The 16201-nt window shown below is 39.5% G+C and overlaps 2 pseudogenes; one reads left to right on the top strand and one right to left on the bottom strand.

The window, feature by feature from the left end:
* Positions 1-6464: 6464 nt before the first annotated feature.
* Positions 6465-6900, bottom strand: LOC100589395 (annotated as a pseudogene).
* Positions 6901-14213: 7313 nt separating this feature from the next.
* Positions 14214-14613, top strand: LOC100589740 (annotated as a pseudogene).
* The last annotated feature ends 1588 nt before the right edge of the window (positions 14614-16201 follow it).

The raw sequence follows: 16201 nt of genomic DNA, 5'->3' as shown, positions 1-16201 counted from the left end.
CCTGAGACTGGGTAATTTACCAAGAAAAGAGGTTTAATCGACTCATAGTTTTGCAGGCTGTACAGGAAGAATGGCCAGGGAGACCTCAGGAAACTTACAATCATAGTGGAAAGTGAAGGGGAAGCAGGCACATCTTCACATGGCAAAGCAAGAGAAAGAGAGCAAAGGAAAAAGTGCTATACACTTTTAAGCAACCAAATCTCGTGTGAACTTACTCACTATCCTGAGAATAGCAGAGGACATCTGCTCCTATGACCCAATCACCTCCCACCAGGGCCCTCCTCCAACAGTGAGGATTACAATTTGACATGAGATTTGGGTGGGGACACAGACCCAAACTAAATCACCACATTGTCTCACTTATAAGTGGGAGCTAAAAGATGAGAACACATTGAACATGCAGAGGAACAACACACACTGGGGCCTATCAGAGAGTGGAGTGGGGGAAGAGGAAGAGGATCAGAAAAAGTAACTAATGGGTACTAGGCTTAATACCTGGGTGATGGAAATAACCTGTACAACAAACTCCCATGACACAAGCTTACCTATATAACAAAACTGCACATGTACCCCCGAACTTAAAATAAAAGTTAAAAATTATATATATACATTTTGATGTTCAGTCCTAGTTCTCTTTGAAAATATGTTGTTGAATTTACGTTGAGTTTAGCGTTTGTTGATTAATTTTGTAGTCTTTATAGTAAAACTACAGTACCACATATTTTCACTGTTTGTGCAAATAAGCAGCCTTTGCTTCAAATGGATGTTTCTATTAACACTATGCTAATTATTGAAAATAAACATGTGCAAGTATGAGCTTCTGCTGACTGCCTCTCAACCTATCTTTTCCTCCTGCTGGTTCATGCTGAGGGGCTTCGGCTTACTGAAGCTTGCCAGGGACACGGTTTGAACATTCCCTTATCCAATAGTAATCTATGGAGTCTATCTGATCACTGAAATTTACACAACTCTTTTCATCATCCTAGTAAAGAACAATCATACATAATACGTGTAATACTATAAAACAAATAAGGAAAGTTTCATTCAAAATAAAAAGCTTAGCTCATGAAAGACTGTATTTTTTTTTTTTTTTTTTTTTGAGACGGAGTCTCCCTTTGTCTCCAGGCTGGAGTGCAGTGGCACGATCTCGGCTCACTGCAAGCTCTGCCTCTCGGGTTCACGCCATTCTCCTGCCTCAGCCTCCCATGTAGCTGGGACTACAGGTGCCCGCCACCACGCCCGGCTAATTTTTTGTGTTTTTTTTTAATTTTTTTTTTAGTAGAGACGGGGTTTCACCATGTTAGCCATGATGGTCTCGATCTCCTGACCTCGTGACCCACCTGCCTTGGCCTCCCAAAGTGCTGGGATTACAAGCATGAGCCACTGTGCCCGGCCGAAAGACTGTATTTTTAAGATAATTATTTTTTTGTTTATGAATACAAGCAGGATCCCAGAATCCCAAATCAAATCCCAAAACTAAAATCATGGACTAAGGTGAGCATGTGTCTGCATGACAGAATATTTAAGTAAATTTTTAAAAAGCTAGACACTTAATAATTTTCAACTAACAAAATTGACAATGTTTGGGGTGTGGTAAGTGCTTCTTTCCTCTTTCTGCTTTCTTTTTAAGCCTTCAAAGTATTAATCCTCTTTCTATTCAATAATTTCTACTTCACACCATTTTTTAGGGCATCACAGATTCGTCAGCTCTTATTTTGATGCATTGTATCATAACCATTCTAATGCCAGGAAGATTAGGCATCATGACTACCTGGGAGACCATTCTGACAGACAAAGAATAATCCTTGGGAGCTTCTACCAAGTGGAGCATGGGTATTTCTTTGTATTAGGAAAATATTTAAGTCAGTATATGGAATGCAGTGTGCAAAACCAAATATGATATTTTCCCTTCAATGATTAAGTGCTCTACAATGAACATAAAAGAATTTAGCAAGATAAGAGACATGAAACAATCTTATAAAGTATCATACAAAGATTATTTAGAACTGGTAGTAATAACAGTAATAATTTCTGAGAACATAACCATTATTATTCATTTGCAAAGTTGCATGGATTTAGTAACTCTTTACAATGCTTTATCTATGAAGTTCTAGGGATATGAAATTAGAAATCAATTCAGATTTATTAAGATTTGGAACCAGGGGATATTGCCATATTCTTAGAAGAGAAAATGTATTTTCAACATGATTTAGTGGTAAAAAGATTTTATTATTACCGAGCCTATTGAGGCTTAGAAAATCATCAATAAACAGTGATAAGTAGGCTCACTGGCAAGGAAAAAATGCCTAGCCTCTGCAAACGAGATTTCCTAATGCAATACTGGGCCAAATTTGACTTTATTTCATTCAGTGACTTCGCAGCCTCTGCAAAAGGGGTTCTTGTGACTTCTGCAGTTTAATGACTGCAAAGATTGAGCAAAGTGTGTTTCTTTAAGTAAACACCTCAAAATGGATACCTTGTGAGAATAAATACCTTTTGTCTGTAATATTTGTTTTATGGGAGAAAAAGATGTCCTAATATAAATAAAAGTCAATTCTTTGGAGGAAAGGAATCATTAATGGTAAGAAATAAGGACCCCTCAATTTCACCTGACCCCTTTCACCGCCCCCCCCCATAAATTTGAGGTATGGATGATAGAGAATATTTTAACAAAACAGCAAAAAACTTCCTGTTTCATATGAAGGCAGGTAAAGTGATAAATAGATATCCTGAGCCCCAAAGAGCTAATTTCAAAACTTTGCACATCTGTCTAGTTTCTGGTAAAGAAAGGCTAGTTTGGCTAATTACCTGGCCTGAAACTTGTTCTTGTTTCCATTATTTTAGCCAATTGGCTTATATTTGTTGTATGAGTAATAAAGTACTTACAATTCCTTCTGAGTTTTTTCCCCAAATGTCTCCATTATGACTTAATTTTTGTAGTAAATGATTTAATTTTTAGGCTAAAGATCTTGAAAATGGGTGATTCACTACAGATCTGCTAAAACACCTCCTCAAAATATAAAGCTTTCTATTATTTCTTCAGTACAGTAATACTGCACTTTATAGAATCAAAGAGTCCAAACTGCAAGAAATACAAATGTCGTCTGCCTTTCTAGAAAAAGAAAAGGCTAATGCCAATTAAACTATGGTTCATGCCTCTTTATACTGAACATTTTTATTTTCTATTTAATGACACAGTTATTTGAGACTTATTTGGGCATAGATATTTATCACCCAAGTCCTATGTAGAAAGGAAAATAGAAGCAAAATCAATTTATTATGACGTGTGAATCTTGGCATGTGACAGAAAATCCTTTAGCACACATCTCAGTACCAGGCATAACATGGATTCTACTTTGGGGCATCTTTCTTTCTAAGATCTCATAAGGCATGTGGTTATTGCCTTATAAGAAAATATGAAGTTGCGGTTATTTCCACAGGGATGAGCATTTGCTTCACTATATCGTATTGATGGTTCATTGCTCTGCTTCTGTGATTTTCTGTTACATAAATTTCTACTTCAATGCCAAATCATAGTGTAATATTTTTAAGAACATTTTGCATGGCATTTAAACTCAACACACACAGCTGACTTAGTTGAATTAACAAGACCAGTAATGACCAGGTTCACACATAAGCAAGTAATGACTACTATGTCAGACTGGCTCCTGATCATCAATTGCAAGATGCATGCTGATTTTAAATATGTTAAAATGGGAAGAAATATGAATCTTAGAGTCATTTAAATCTAGTAATGATCTTTATATCTGTGTCATGGTGGCTATCACGATGAATTTTGTAATGAAATAGACATGGATGCTGATCTACTCATTTAATGCTGTGTGATGCCAAGCAAATTATTTAACCTCTCCAAGCCTTAGATCTCTTAAAAGTGAGTACTATAGTAATACCTACTGCATAGAATTAGTATAAGGATTAAACAACATAGTTTCTACATAAACTGTTCATTAGATATTAGATATTATGATTTTATTAGAAACATTACCTTTTTGAATCTTCATAACCATCTGTGATATGGATAGGGAGACAATATTATCCCCATTTTGCAGCTGGGAAGAACAAGAATCAGAGATTGTGATCCACCCAAGATCACAAAGCCAGCAAGTGACCTGGGGGGAATATCAGAGGTCTTTCCATACTCCCCTTGGGTTGAAGCTGGTAAATATAGATAAAGTTCCTATTCCCATTTTTAAAATGTTGAATTAGCTTGAATAAATATAAAAATGATCTTAGCATTGTGGATATTTTTAGTTCTAAGCATCCAACTTCTCTTTATTCAAGTAACTGTAACTCTTCCCAACTTTCAATCCATATGCTTTGCATTGGGCCTTAATTCCTGGTCTAGGGGATAGAACAAAGGCCTAGGTTTAGCCAATCAAGACTTTGAATTCTTCTGGCTGCAGTTCGATCCAAGAATAGACACTTAATTCAAGCCAAGTCAGTCAGAATAAATCAGAACTAATCTCAGGACTTTTACTTGACTAACCAGAAAGAGATATTTAAACAGAAAGGACATTTCCCTCTTCTGTTGGGCTTTAACTTGAGGAGGTGTGAGGCTGGAGCAGCTGCTGCCATATTGTAACCACATGGATTCTGAAAATGAAGCCAAAACATGGAAGAAAATATGGCCAAGCTGGGCGACAGATAAGAGACCAGCTACTAAATCCAATATGTGAGCTTCTGAATCCAGCCACACTTGAATTTAGCCCTAGTTTTTGCTTCTCAGTTATATCAGCCAATAAATTCCCTTTCTCTGAACAAATAACAGACTCCTGAGCAAAGGGCTGTAGGTGGGGCAATATAAACTAACAACAGGTATGTGTGTGACAGGCACCATGACTTCCATGTCCAATATAAAATTCTTTATCTTTTTCCTAAAACAGCCAAATTGGACAAATAGTAATGATTTAGTAATGATTGAACACCACCCATCTGCAGTGCACACAAGTCCAACAACAGCAAAAAAATGTTTACTGTGTTAGTGTCTGTGCCACTGGCCAACCATGTTTCTATATTAATTTATACTAAGCAATGCTGTAGGAAGAGTTAGTTTTGTGCATATTTAAATATTTTGTGCCCTAAATGACATGGACATGGAAATGTTTATTTCACTATAGCTAAGTCCACTCTGATTGGTGTCATCATGCATTTGAAAATGGTTGACCCTATGCAATTAAATTTGTTGCCTCTTAATACTCTACAATCTGACTAGTCAGAAAGCCAGTGAAATTAATCCAACTAGCTAATTACAATAATCTATTCAGACATGCTAAAGAGTAAAATCTAGGCTCATCAAGACACCACTAATACTGATGTTCAAATATAAAATCAGAAAAAGGGCAAAATGGCAAGTAAACATTTCCTTTACTAGATAGGTAGTACATTTTCTTTACTAAATGTGAAATATTTATTGAAGAGGTTAGTGTATCTAAGATTCTTCCAGGAGGTATTAACAACAGCTGAAACATTTATATGCATATAAAGAAATCTATATGTTTCCACATTTTAGTGTTTCCCTCTTATTTCCACTGCTACAGAGAAATTACTGTACTATTTTGATTTTTATGTTTCTTTAACATGCTGACTTAAGTTGTTGTTTTAACATAATATTTTTAAACCATCTATTCCTACTACTAATCCACATGTGTTGCAAAAATGTTTGTATACAGAATGGGGTTCCAAAGAGAAACAGATTGTGAGTTAACACCACACACATAGAGTTTTGTTAGATTTAACATATAATTATATATAGTATAGATAATAAATCTGCATAGGCACATGTGTTCAATAAGTATGAATATTATCATACATATACACTTCTATTTCTTATGTTACTTCTTTTTTTTCCAGGAGAAATAGCTTTATTTGGACTGAGAGCTGGAGAACGAGAATAGGACCTGAGACAGCATATTGGGCTAAGGAGGAGAGGTGAGTTTCCAAAACGGCAGTCAAAGCTCATCGACCGAACGGACTCTACTTCCTAGCAACCTTGCAGTTAGTGCAACCCACAAAAGGCCTGCTGAGGAATGTATTTGCCACTAAATTCCCCAAATATGCCAACACTACAAAAAAGACAGAAACTTTTCGTTATAATTAAGTTTCCACAAACCTCCCCAATCACAAGTATTATAAGAGGAAGTAAAAAAATCACATTTTACAGATCTCAAACTTGTCTTCAACATTTAGTTCATCAACTTAAAGAAATAACTCCCCTGCTAAACTCATTAGCTATAGGATCTATCCAAGCAGCAAGAAGATGGCCATGCCATGGCAATCCTCTTCCCATCTTCCCTAGCCACTCAGGGCTGCAGAGCAAGGTGAGGTTCAGGTGGGGGTAGGGGTGGGGAGCACAAGGGCTACTTTTCCCCAGTAGAACACGGCATCTGAATCTAAATGGGAGAGCAGAACTGGTGAGACTTGAGGGAAAGGTCCAGGGCCTGTATTCAGTCAGAGTCACTGCTGGAAGAGGAGGAGGAAGGGGAGGAGGAATGCTTGGCATGCTTGCGGTGCTTGTAGTGCTTGTGCATCTTTTTAGGAACTTTCTTCATTTTCTTCTGAATCTTCTCATCCACTATCACTCCTGGTCCAACCATGTCAGGAGCCAAGGGATTCACAGGAGGCATTCCAGGGGCAGGAGGTGAGTGTGGAAGAGGGTGGGGAACCGAGGGTTGGCATCCTGGATACTGTGACTGTGGCACAGGATGAGGGGGTCCACCTGGGGGGACAGTTGGATTGCCCTGTGGAGCTCCACAGGGAGGAGGAAAGGGGCCTGGGGGAAAGGGTGGATTGATGGGTGGTAGGTGGGCAGGATTGGGCCTCCAGGGTACCGTTGGGAGAATATGGATTTGGCCCTGGCTGCCTGGCATTGGGATTCCACATGTTTAGGTGTGTCCTCCAGCCCCGTCACCTTTCCACCACCACCTGGGCTTGGTGCATTCTGGTTATTTCTTTCTCCTTTTCCTTGCAGGACAAGAATCCAGAGAGAAAAATTCTCTCTCAATTTACCACATCAAAAAATGATCCACGCATATATGTTCTCGAAATAGTAATTGCTACTGTCTGCCTTCCCTCAATACAGCAGATGAAATGTTAAATCAAAGAAGCTTTTGTTACTGGCGAAGGGTCTTGACTATGAGTGGTCCAGGTTCTTGCCGTTTTGAACAAATAATTGGAGAAAATGCACAAACAAAGCAATGAAAGAATAAAGCAACAAAAGCACAGATTTATTGCAATGAAAGTACACTCCACAGAGTGGGAGCGGGCTTGAGCAAGCAGCTCAAGAGCACTGGTTACAGAATTTTCTGGGATCTAAATACCCTCTAGAAGTTTCCCATTGGTTATTTGGTTTACACCCTATGCAAATGAGGTAGTGACCTGCAACCAGTATGATTGGTCATGGAAGGTGACCAATCAGAGGCTGAGTGAAGTTACAAAGTTAACACACTATGCAAATGTCTGATTCATTGCAGGAGGGGACCAATTAGAGGCTGAAGTGAACTTACAAAGTTATACCCCTATGCAAATGAAGACTAGGCCTGTGACCAGTCTGACTGGTTGTTGTATGGGAATAATCAAAGGTACTTTCCATTTCTCATCTGTGATGCAGAAAGGAGTGGGGCAAAGGAAGTAGCCTCTGTTCTTTTTTTACTTGGGTGTGGAAAGTTGGGGTTTTCCTTTTATTTCTAGGAAGTCAGTGTGAATTGGCCTTAGATTCCCTACCTCCAGGCCCTATTCTCCTGCCTCACTTGACAGCTTGCCATTGACTGAAATGAGAAGGGAAAGAACTGGTCAGCTAATGTTCCTCAGCCCCTACAAAACTTCTCCTTTTCATTCCCTTTCTGTCCTCGCTATGTCATCTACATGAGGTGTATTAGGCTATCAGTTACCTGTAAACATTTAACTTCACAGGAAAAAGTTCTCACTATGGAGTAGCAGAGTGATAACAGCGATCCCATTGATATTTTGCTGAATGCGTTTTTCAAACATTTTAAACCCCAACCAATAATAAGAAGCACATTTCCCATAACAACTCAGTACATATAAATATTTATATTTTTATATATATGTATAACTAAAACAAAGTTTCAGCCAATGTTAACCATTATTACATGCAATGCATGCTGCTAATCTATTTCTCAATTTTATTTTATTATTATTATTTGAGATGGAGGTTGCTCTGTCACCCAGACTAGAGTGCAGTGGTCCTATCTTAGCCTACTGTAACCTCCGCCTCCCGGATTCAAGCGATTCTCCTGCCTCAGCCTCCCGAGTAGCCTGGACTACAGGTGTGCAGCACCACACCTGCATAAGTTTTTGAATTCTTAGTAGAGACAGGGTTTCACCATGTTTACCAGGCTGGTCTTGAACTCCTGAACTCAGGTGATCCACCCACCTTGACCTCCCAAAGTGCTGGGATTATAGGCGTGAGCCACTGTACCCAACCTATTTTATTTTTTCAAATGCTAATTAGAAACCACTACCTTGATAGTCGTGATCTTTTATTAGGTCATGATCTACAGGTTTGAAAAGCACTGTTCTCTAGGGAAGAATACAGCTTAAGCTAGAAAGAGCTTGAGTCTTTATATAGGTTTAAGTCTGACTTCCCCATTAACTAGCCGTGTGAGCCCTGGAAAATTAATTAGTTTTATTAGTGCTCAGTTTCTTCATCTATAGAATGAAGATAATTTTCCTACTTTTCTAATTTGTAGGATGAGAATCAACGAGATGATGTGAAAATCCAAGCCCATTCAATGACACATAGCAGACCGAAAATAAATATTGGTTCCTGGACCATCCCACAAAAAGAATGAGATCATGTCCTTTGCAGGGACATGGATGGAGTTGGACACAGGAACAAAAAATCAAATATCACATGTTCTCATTTATAGGTGGGAGCTAGATGATGAAAACACATTAACACATAGAAGAGAACAACATACACTTGGGCCTATTAGAGGGTGGAGGGCGGGAGGAGGGAGAGAATCAGGAAAAATAACTAATGGGCATTAGGCTTAACACCTGGGTGATAAAATAATCTGTACAACAAACCCCCATGATACAAATTTACCGAAGCAGCAAGCAAGCACTCGTATCCTTGAACTTAAAATGAAAGTAAAAAAACAAATAAATATGAAGAAGCCTGACAAGGAACAAGCTCTATGTAGAAACATTGCGTTTCAAACCCTTTTAAAACCCTTTCTCTGTCTTCTTTCTTCTTAGTCTTTCTCGTAAACCCAGAGGCAAAACAGTTGTTTTTAATAGGGTCTTTCACTTTAAAGAGTGAGAAACTACTTATGGAATCTCTTATATCTTAAACTTTTCCACTAATTTCTATGCAGAGCTGGATAATTAATCATTCTTTAGAATATCAGGATCAGAAATTTAGTATAAACTTCAAAATCCTTGGATTGACCCTTACCCATTGTGATCTGACCCTGCTCTTTTTCTCCAACATTATATCAAAACATTTCCCTACCTTCCACTCCAACCTTCTAAAGCCCTCCACACCCCAACTGGTCAATCCTATTAGTTGCTGCTTTGTCATGCTCCATCATGCTTTTGTGCTTTGCAAATTTTGTTTTCTTTGTGCTGGCCTCACCACCTCCTCCCAGCATTCCATTCTGCCACTTAGTGCCTATGTAATCTTGGGTAAGTTACTAATTATTTTTAAACACACTTTCTTTGTCTACAACTTGAGAATAATATTGTGTCCAGAATTGGTTCCTTCTGGTGGGTTCTTGGTCTTGCTGACTTCAAGAATAAAGCTGCGGACCCTCGCTGTGAGTGTTACAGTTCTTAAAGATGGTGTGTCCGGAGTTTGTTCCTTCAGATGTTCAGATGTGTCCAGAGTTTCTTCCTTCTGGTGGGTTCTTGGTCTTGCTGACTTTAGGAGTGATGCCGCAGACCTTCACAGTGAGTGTTACAGCTCTTAAAGATGGCGTGCCTGGGAGCTGTTTGCTCCTCCCAGTGGGTTCGTAGTGTCACTGACTTCAGGAGTGAAGCTGCAGACCTTTGTGATGAGTGTTAGAGCTCATAAAGGTAGTGCGGACCCAGCTCATAAAGGTAGCGTGGACCCAGCAAGATTTATTGCGAAGAGTGAAAGAACAAAGCTTCCACAGCATAGAAAGGAACCCAAGCGGGTTGCCACTGCTGGCTCTGGGGGGCCAGTTTTTATTCCCATATTTGGCCCTGCCCACATCCTGCTGATTGGCCCATTTTACAGAGCACTGATTGGTCCATTTCACAGAGTGCTGATTGGTGCATTTACAAACCTTTAGCTAGACACAGAGTGCTGATTGGTGTATTTACAAACCTTTAGCTAGACACAGAGCATTGATTGGTGCATTTTTACAGAGTGCTTATTGGTGCATTTACAAAACTTTAGCTAAACAGAAAAGTTCTCCAAGTCCGCATCCGACCCAGAAGCCCAGCCAGCTTTACCTCTCAGTATTATTTACCACACAAGGGTTCTTGTCAGGAACAATGACATCAAGGTTGTCAATTGACTGGCATATACTAAGTACTCAAGGAATGATGACAGTATCATTTTTGTTATTATAATGTTTATCAGTCAATGCTGAGTTTAAGCACCATCTGTTCTAGGAAATCTTCGTGGGCTCTCTCGTTCTGGGTTGCATGCCCTACTTCTGGGCTCCCCTTGCACCCTGTGTAAATGTCTCATCACAGTATTAGTGTGCATGTTATAAGAATTGTTTTCTTGCTGCCTCCCAACAATACTAGAAGCCTCTTGAGGACAAGGATGTGTCTTGAATCTCCAAATCTAAAACATCTAGCAAAGAGCCTGCAACACTGTAAGCTTCTAAGTGTGTTTGTTTAATTTGTTTGGTGAATAATCAGAATACAAAAGTGCATAATGACCATCTCTATTGTGTCCTTTAGAACCAAAAAATGTAAGAATAAAAAGGGTGATTGCTAAAATAAAGACTATTCAAAATGAAAGGCTGTTCTGCCATTTCAAAAACAAAGTAGTGCTAAGGAATTACTTTCTCATTTTTAACTTCCCCAGATTCCTTTAGGATCATGAAAAGAGAGGCTTCCTTTATTCAGTATTTTTAATTCATGTAATAACAACTTACTGTGTGCCAGGCACATTGCTTTATGTTCTGGAGATATAGCAACAAACAAAAGTCCACACCCTGGAGGAGCTTACATTCCAAAGGAAAAACAGAGTCAAATAGCAGAAATAAATATATTCTATTATATACAACATATTGTAGGTAATTAAACACGCTACAGAGCAAAAATAAAGCACAATGAGGGAATATGAAATGATGGAGTGGGCCGGGCTCTCTTGTACAGAATCTAGAATCAGAGAGGGCCTCTGAATGAAATGAGGGAATGAGCAATGTGTTTAAGTCTCTTAAACACTTCTACACCTAATTCTAAAATTTTCCAGGGTTGAAGACAATGACAAACTAGGGAAAAAACGTTACCATCCCAAGCAATTTAAGGGGAGACTATCTCAGATGCTTAAAGCCACATAACAAGCAGAGATTTCAGCTTGAACACTAATTGGATTCTCAATTGTGACCTTGAAGGAACACACTGAACTCTATTTATAATTGCTATGAGAGTTACTCTATGATTTAAAGAAAGTGGCCTGGTGGCCCATGACCCTTTTATGTCATCAACTTGTTTTATTTATTCACAAAAGCCTGCACCTTGATCTACTTAGACTAGGTTACTTGACTCGATATTTCATTAATTTGGCCACTAAAATTTCTGAAGCATCATTTCCCCCTAACTTTAAATATGTTATACTTGGCCAGGCGTGGTGGCTCTTGCCTGTAATCCCTGCACTTTGGGAGGCCGAGGCAGGTGGATCACCTGAGGTCAGGAGTTTGAGACAGGCCTGGCCAACATGCTGAAACCCCATCTCTACTAAAAATAAAAAATTAGCTGGGTGGTCATACATGCCTCTAGTCCCAGCTACTCTGGAGGCTGAGGTGGGAGGATTGCTTGAACCCAGGAGGCAGAGGTTGCAGTTAGTAGAGATCACACCACTGCACTCCAGCCTGGGTGACAGAGTGAGACTCCATCTCAAAAAAAATAAGTAAATTAACTTGATGGACTTATACATCTTTTTAAATACTTCCCAAATCCATAGACTGCATGGCTCATGGCTCAATGAGAGTAAAATATGTCCTAGCCTGATGTTTCTCGTTCCTTTGAATATTTGGTTATAACATCTAAGGTCACTTTATTGATCCAGATTTGCTTATGAAAACTCACCTCAAGTTTATATTAATATGATCATTTCAAAATATCTAAATTAATGCTCATTTTTCAAAATGTCTCCACTAAAGTGGGTACAGTGGCTCACCCCTGTAATCTCAACACTTTGGGTGGTCAAAGCAGATGTGTGGCTTGAGCTCAGGCATTTGAGACCAGCCTCGGCAATGTGGCAAAATCCCATCCCTACAAAAAAATACAAAAAAAAAAAATTAGCCAGGCGTGGTTGTGTGTGCCTGTAGTCCAAGCTACTAAGGAGGCTGAGGTGGCAGGATCACTTGAGCCCAGGAGGTTGAGGCTATAGTGAGCCGAGATGTTACCACTGCACTCTAGCCTGGGAAACAGAGTGAGACCACACCTCAAAACAAATAAAAATAAATAAAAACTGTCTCTGCTAAAGTAGCATAAGTTGCAAAGCCAAGATAATTTCTCTGAGGGATATTTCTAACCATATTCACGTTTTACGGACATACTGTAGGCAATCGAACTTGAATAAGGAATAGGAACTCTCTAACTTCTTTCTGATAAGACTTGACATAAACCTCTATAAGTAAAATAGTTAAGTAGCATTGCAAACTGATCAGTAAGTAAGGAGAAAAACAAACAAACAAACAAAAAACCTAGGTTGAATTTGTGTCTACACAGGTTTGCAGCCTTGGAGCCATAGACAATATCATACAGCCTAGGTGTGTAGCCGGCTATACCATCTAGGTTTGTGTAAGTATACTCTAAGAAGTTCACACAATGATGAAATCACCTAAGGATGCATTTCTCAGAATGTATTCTCCTTGTTAAATGATGCATAACTATTTGAAATTGTCCAAGTGAGTAGGTCTTAATTGTTCTCACACACAAATAATGGGGTGGATAAATATGTGAGATGATGTATAGGTTAGTTAGCTTGATTGAAGGAATCATCTCGCAATATATACGTCTATTGAAACATCATAAATATACACAACGTTTATGTGTTAACTATACCTCAAAAGCTTGGGAGAAAAAAGTAAATGTAATTATTGACTCGGAGGAGGAGGCACCCACCATTTGGCTCTGGTGGTGTCTCTGAGCCTGGAACTTCAATCTCTGGGATTCTGAGGTCTCTAAAGTCACTGAAGCCAATTCTTCAAGAGATAGAAAAACTATAAGCTGGTTTTAGCTGCTGCTACAGGAAGGCACTTTGAGAAGCATCACTGGGGTAATGCTCAAAGGAACTACCAGGAGAAAGAAATTCTACAGAAAGCCCACAAGGAACAAACAGGAAGAAGCAAATGCCTCCTCCTTTTCCCAAAATTGCTGTATCCCTCTATTGCTGCCTGTTGGCAAATCCTAATATGGAACCAACTGACAAAGTATAAACATGGTTTGCAGACACCCATTTAGCTGGGTTTGAAGCTGAGATGCAATTACTGACACAGTGGGTTTGATAGCAGGTTAAAGAGAGCTGAAGAGAGAATTCATTAATTGGAAGATGGAACAGAAAAAAATATCTAGACTGAAGCTGTAGAGTAAAAGGAGAGATAATACACAGCATAAATTCAAAGATCTAACATACATTTAACTGGATTCCCTAAAAGAAAGGAGAAAGAGAACAGGACTGAAGCAATATTTTAAGAAATAATAACTAAAAACTTTCCAAAATTTACAAAGGACATCAAGACTCAGATTCAAGAAGTGCTACAAACCTAAGCCTGGTAAACGTTAAGAAAAACACACCTATGAACATCATAGTGAAACTGAAAATCAAAGACAAAGACAAAAGTCTGCAGGGTGAGTGGATTATCTGCTTCCAGAGTCAAGGTTTTCCGGCTTGGGTAGCCAGGTGTCATGGCCCAGTGTCCACCTGCAGCTGCTTTCTATGTCAGTCCTCTGCCCCACAAAGGTCATAGAGCTGGTTGGTGTGGGTAGCGGGACACTTCAAGGAGCCACATGCCAGCTGCACCATGGTCCACCTCACTACTCTCCTCTGCAAGGCCTACCATGGGGGCCACTTAACCATCTGCCTTGCCCTGGGCAGCTGTGCCAACCGGCCCTTTTACACCATTGTGGCTGCTCACAGCAAGTGTCCCAGGGATGGTCTTTTGGTGGAGCAGCTGGGATCCTATGATTCATTTCCCAAAAGTCATGGGGAAAATCTCATTGCCCTCAACCTGGACAGGATCCAGCATTGGATTGGCTGTGCAACCCACCTCTCTTAAACCTATGGAAAAGCTTCCGGGTCTTGCTGGCTTTTTCCCTCTGCATCCTAAGATGATCACAAATGCTGAGAGACTGTGAAGGAAATGGGCACGTGAAGTCCTCTTAGTTTCTCAGAAAACAGATGCAGAGGCTACAGAAACATAAGTGAGCTGACTTCAGTGAGCATAGAGTGGGAACAAGGTCAAGGTCCTCTTAAAACACTGTGCAGAGATTTTAGTTTTGTTAGACTTGGGGGTCAATAAATGGAGTGTCCTGAGTCACCCTTGTTCTTCTGGCCTGGCCTGCACAGGGCCTAGGGAGAGATTTTTTCTTGTGAGAACACAGCTGGGTCTATGTACTAATTAGGTTTTTTCAGACTTTGTCTTGGTAAAGACAGTGGCTATGGGAGGATTGGACGTTTGAGTTGAGCTCTGGGTCTCTTGGACAACTTTACAATCTACTGGCTTCCAAGGCTTCCTGCTTCAAAGTCCCCAGCCAGACTGTTCATGGCCCATTCCAAATCTTCATGTTCATCCCACAGGTGCAAAGAACAGTTGCCTTTCTTATTGATTTTGTAATTGGAGAATTATATTGCCTTGCTTAACACATATTTGCAAATATATAAAGGTAGATTTGTTATGAAAATTGCTTTGGGGCTGTAATAACCTACCTTTTAAGAATGAGAAACTGCTGGGCTTAAGGGAATTCATGATGAATCAAGATTGAACCATTCAAACGTGGCTGCAATTTCTGCATGTATGATAGATAGGATCCTTCTGAGGATACTGGAATAGGGAATTATGACACCAAGCTCATTCAACTGTAAACCTTATTCTTGTACTTTTCTTTCTTGCTGGTAATTTTATGGAGCAGGTTAAGAAAGCTGTTCTATGTTAGGATAGAGTGTATACTAATTTAAAAAAAAAAAGAAAAGAAAAAATCTTAAAGCAACCCAAGAGGGAAAAATAATCAAAGATTGTTTTTCTGTTTTCTTTGTGTTCTTAGAATTAATAGGTGATTCCCATTTTAGTAATTGTTACCTCCACTCAGTTGCCTATGCCTAAAATGTGCATGATATCTCTCTTTATCTCATTTATATATCCAATTGATCAAAATTCCTTTCCTCTTTGGCTCTAAAATATGTCTCAAGCATATATTTTTTCTATTGTGACCACAACCACCAACTCTCATCTACCATCATCTCTATTTTGCATCAGTGAAATACTTCCCAAGTGGTTTTGTCTGCTTTTATTCTACCTCCTCCAATCCATTCTTCATATCACAGCCAGAGAAATCCTTTTTTTTTTTTTTTTTTTTTTTTTTTTGAGACTGAGTCTCGCTCTTTCACCCAGGCTGGAGTGCAGTGGCGCGATCTCAGCTCACTGCAGGCTCTGCCCCCCAGGGTTCATGCCATTCTCCTGCCTCAGCCTCCCTTGTAGCTGGGACTACAGGCGCCTGCCACCTCGCCTGGCTAATTTTTTGTATTTTTAGTAGAGACGGGGTTTCACCATGTTAGCCAGGATGGTCTCGATCTCCTGACCTCGTGATCCGCCCGCCTCGGCCTCCCAAAGTGCTGGGATTGAGAAATCCTTTTTAAATGCTAATATAATCTTGTCACCTTCCTAATGACTACCTATCAGTAGTTTCCAAATGCTTTTAGGACAAAAATCAAAATCTTTACCACATTCTACTAATTCAATCCAATACCTGCCTGCCTCAACAGTTTCAGCTTCCTCTGCTCTTGTCAGCTCTC

The sequence above is a fragment of the Nomascus leucogenys genome, chromosome 16 (assembly GCF_006542625.1).
Source record: "Nomascus leucogenys isolate Asia chromosome 16, Asia_NLE_v1, whole genome shotgun sequence".
In the NCBI taxonomy this organism is placed as follows: domain Eukaryota; kingdom Metazoa; phylum Chordata; class Mammalia; order Primates; family Hylobatidae; genus Nomascus; species Nomascus leucogenys.
This window is presented reverse-complemented; position numbering and strand designations above follow the sequence as displayed.